Here is a 5,036-nt window from a genome sequence, read left to right on the forward strand (position 1 = left end):
TTTAAAATTTTTAAAATTATGAAGAATAAATGATTAATACAAATAACTCAAATAAAATTAAATAATTATATTATTACAAAATATTTATTATATACATTTCTTGACAATTAAATAATTAAATATATTTGTTAGAATTGGTATATTCTCAAGAGGGGGAGGGGTGAATTGGGTATTTAAAAAATTTCTTCCTCAGTATAATTAATCCAGAAGCAGTATACGACAACATAAGGTCTGTCTAGAACATATACCAATTCAATAAATAAACAGTATAATCAGAGTAATAAAAAATATCATACAGGTGCAAAAAATAAATTGCATATAAATAAAGCTGACACCAGATATGATATCGGAGTTTGGCCAATATTGCCTACGTCCCCGCCTCAAGCTCACAAGTAAGAGGATTCCACTAATTGCTCACTTGCAGGTGGAGGAGACCGATTACAACACCTTATAGGCTGGTGCACCTAGTTCTCCTAACTGGGTCTGAACCAATTCGGTGCTCTCCTAATCGGGTCTGAGCAAGTATAAGACTATTCATAGGGCTAGTCTCCCTCTTCCGACAACCTTTCGGGAATACAACAGATACTCAAATAAATTTTTTGCATACAAATAGAATGCTTCTACAAAAGCATATGTGTACAAGTTGAAGCACAAACGCACTCACGTATGATATGAAGTAAAAGCTTAATGTGAGAATGGGTAAACTATATTTTAACTCTCAGTAATATGTGAATATGAGTATGTGAGAGTAAGATCTTTGATATCAATATAAAATTTTTACCAAATGTATTTATCAAAGAATCTTTGAAACCCTAAACAAATATCTTCAAAAATATTTTTCAAGTATCAAGCACAGTAGATATTAGGGTTTAGGCTTACAAAAATGGTTTTATTAAAAACTCAAAGCAAGCTTTTGAATCTTGCAATAAGCATGCAAAGATTCACAAGCTAAGGAAGAGTCTTTCCAACAATATCTATGAATGAAATAATAAGAAAAGAACTCACGCTTACTCTCTAAAAAATTTACAAATATGAACGAGAGAGAATAAGCTTTTAAAAATATATGAAAATATGCCCATAAGAATGTTTATCAATCACTCTTCAAGTTGCAATAGGTTTACAAATGAAGAGGATGAAAACTATATGCTTTCTCTTTCTAAAATGATTTTGCAAAGGAAAAATGAGAAAGAGAATCAAATATACTTGAAAATCAAAGAGTATAAAATTATTACAAAAAATACTTTGGAGAGAATTTTTGTTAATAAAAAATTAATATCATGTCTAATCAAGGCAAATGAGGGAGTATATATAGATATTGGGAAAAATATGACTGTTGGGGATATAGACGGTAGTTTGGGAATTTTTAAATTATGTTTAATAAAAATAACCCATTTTAAGTTTGGTAAAAATTTCACCAGCCCAGGAGGTTCGGTCGACCATATTTAGGTTTCGGTCGACCGTATTGCTATGTTCGGTCGACCGTGGCACTTTTGAACTAAGGATGTGGTCGACCATCTCAGGGTGATTTTGAACCCCTTTGTGGGTTCGGTCGACCAAGACAATGACGGTCGGCTACTCAACTAGGTTCGGTCGACTGTGGCAAAAATGAACTATGCATTTGGTCAACCGAGTAGCTGGGGTGTTAGATACCTATTGGTTCGGTCGACCTAGGACAATATGTTTAAAACTGAATGGTCAACCGAGGGAAGTCAATATGTTGACTTCGGACCGGTTCGGTCGACCGTTGAAGCTCAGTTCAAAGACGATCGGTCGACCGAGCCTTACTCAACAAGTTGACCCTGGGCAAACAGTGTTTTGTTCGACCGTTGGATTATAATACAAGTTTGGTCGGTCGACCGAGAGCATTGAATTTTATTGTTTTGCCTTTAATTTGACAAAAAAAATCCAACATCGATCAACCGTTGTTCTTTTTACCCCAAATCGACCCTAAAGTTATTTCAAAAACCTTTGTTTGATAATGTGTTTGGTGTAAGTATTGGGTCCTCTAAGGTCTGTCTATGGTCATCGTGAGCTATCATCTATATTATGCATGTCATGCATTATTACAGACCAAATTACAAAAACAAAATGCAATGCAATAAAATCAAATATGTCTTCTTGTCTTTTGCTATTTAGACCCCATGGAATATGCCAAGTTGAATGCGCTTTAAGTTCTGACTTGCTTCTACTTTCTGTCCCTTATGTGTGTGTCAAAATAGAAACATATTTAATCACTTAAAACACACATAATTTACTAGTGTTTTGTCAATATCAAAATAAGGATCATACTCAAAAAGGCAACAATATTTTTAACAAATAAGATATAGTTTTAAAATTTTAATTTGGATTAGACAATTGGTTGATTTGTGGATTGTTTATTAAGTTTGGTTTGAATACAATATTTAATAACATAATAACTTGAATAAGAAAAATTAGTAAATTGTCTTGAGTTTCTTTATCCATTTAATATCTATACTATATGCACAAACAAAATTTAATTTTATAGTTTTAATTTATAATGAATGAATTTTGAAAATTTAGTTCATATTTTTTTAACATTATGTTTAATAAGTTACTTGAAATTAAAAATATGGACTTATGTTTTATAATGTGTTTAGTCATTAAATTTATAAGAAAATTATATTTAAAAAATATTTTGTATTATTATAATTACTAAGTATTCTTTGTGATTTATTAGTAATTTTTATTTATCATATATATATTTAAAATATGAAATAATAATAGATTTTTTTTTTTGGTTATGCTGATGCCAATTGGTTGAACTAAAGGAATTGAACCGAATAAACTAATTAATTTGATAATCAATTAGGTTTTCGAGTCGCTTAGTTTTCAAAATATTATATTGATTCATTTCTTCAATTTAATTTATTAAATTTGTGCCATTTCAAAATATCATTTTATAATGACTAAAAATAAATTTTTTTTCACATTTGCATAATGGTTGACTAATTGTCAACTAATAGAAGATTCATTTTGTTAATAAAATTAAAACTCAGAAGGTTATTTCATAGTTTTTCAAAACACAGGGAGTGAAATGACATTTTTTTGAAAATTTAGGAGGTATTATTGGATTTTACCTAGTAAAATAATATTAATTTTATGTAAAAAACATAAAAACATTAAATATGTTTATGAATAAATATTTTTTAAAATGAAATACTTCAAGATTATGTGTGTAATTTATATATCATATTAAGTAACTTAATAATATTATAAAATAATAAAATTATAAAAAGTCGATTAGATTTGGAAATTTGAAAATTTGAAAATCGAATGAAACAATAAGTTATTCTCTGTAATATTAAGTGAGAAATTAATTAATTTTATATTTTTATTGGTACAATTAAAGACATATTTTATTAAATTTATGCAATTAAAATTATGACAATAGATTCATTTTTCTTATAGCAATACATTAAAAGGTACTATTAAGTCAATATTTTTTGTACACCTCGGTAAGTTTTATCAATTTTTTATATACAAAATAAGCATATCCTTAATTATAACAAATAAAAGTATAAGAACTTAAATAATTTTTACTTAATAAAATAGAAATTAATTTATAATTTTATTTAATTTAAATTCGAAAAAAATTGAGCCAAATAAAGGAATAATGGTTAATGAGGCAGTATATCTGATTTTTTTTTTTTTTTTTAACACACGTTTAATTGATCCAAGAAAACCCAAATTGGGTTTTTGTTATTATTTTCACAAATTTATTGGCTGACAAAACGAAAGCCAAAAAACACAAAAACAAAACAAAAATTTGACCATTAATTCTCAATTGAAATTAAATTAGTTTAACCAGAGATCTCAATGGCCTTGAGGTCGCGCTTCCTTCCGGCTTCCTTAGGGACGGTGACTGTGAGAACGCCGTGTTCCATGGAAGCTCTCACGTGATCCATCTTCGCATTTTCCGGCAGCCGAAACCGCCGCATGAACTTGCCAGAGCTACGCTCCACTCGGTGCCACATGTCGCTGTTCTCCTCCTGCTCTCTGCTTCTCTCCCCGCTGATCTGCAGAACCCTGTCGTCTTCTACCTCCACCTTCACCTCCTCCTTCCTCAGCCCCGGCATATCCGCCTTGAACACGTGCGCCTCCAGCGTCTCCTTCCAGTGTATGCGCGCGCTCGCAAATGCGGAGGTTTCCCGAGAAAATGCAAGCTCGTGGTTGGGGGCGAACGGCGAAGACGAGAAGTCCCTGTACGGATCCGATCCCAAACGTCCATCGAGAAAGGATCGTAGGCGTTGCTTCGCCGGCCGCCGGAGAATCCGGGCACGATCGACATTGGAGGAGGAAAATTTACAGGAAAAAAAAAAAAAACGTAGCGTTTGGCTATCGAGAAAATTTTGCGAAGAACTGGTGAATCAATCTCTGGTAAGAAATTCGGTATTTAAAAGGACGAGAGGGGGAATTGGAGGTATTTTGTCGGTGATTTTGATTTTTGACCCGTTCTTCGCTCCGTAGGAATTTCACGATGCGGTTGGTTTCCAAGAATTTGATTTGGCTCCCAATCGAAATCAATTTACCCATTTTGTCAGTCAGCTGTTCGATGAGATTTTTATGCCCGACGTCTTAAATTTGCAGTTTGGTAGTGTGGATTCAGAAGGAGTGAATCAAGTGATATATTCCAACCAATTTTTTGTTCATAAAAAATATAAATAAACAAACCATTCCCTATTTTTAATTTGTTCTAAATTGCAGAATTCAATATTTGATCTCATGAATTTGGGCGTTAAGTGTTTTTTTTCCCAATTTAAATTTATTTTAATTAAAAATATTTAACAAAAGTTTGGGTGGAACTTTATTTTTGAAATCGATATGCCCAAAAAAATGCCGTACAATCCACCATTTTTTAATTAAAAGACTTTGGATGGTCTAACATCTTTTAATTAAAAGAGCTTGCACGTGAGCGTTGGGTTGGATTGTACAATCCGGATAATGGGAAGGTAGTATATAAGAAATGGAAATGAGGTATATTTTTCTACATGATATTGTTTAAACCTAGTTGTTAT

The 5,036-nt window shown here is 31.5% G+C and overlaps 1 pseudogene; it reads right to left on the reverse strand.

Moving 5' to 3' along the window:
- Positions 1-3,689: 3,689 nt before the first annotated feature.
- On the reverse strand, positions 3,690-4,682 carry LOC131149767 (18.1 kDa class I heat shock protein-like; annotated as a pseudogene).
- Between the last annotated feature and the right edge of the window lie 354 nt (positions 4,683-5,036).

This window comes from Malania oleifera, chromosome 2 (assembly GCF_029873635.1).
Source record: "Malania oleifera isolate guangnan ecotype guangnan chromosome 2, ASM2987363v1, whole genome shotgun sequence".
Taxonomy (NCBI): domain Eukaryota; kingdom Viridiplantae; phylum Streptophyta; class Magnoliopsida; order Santalales; family Ximeniaceae; genus Malania; species Malania oleifera.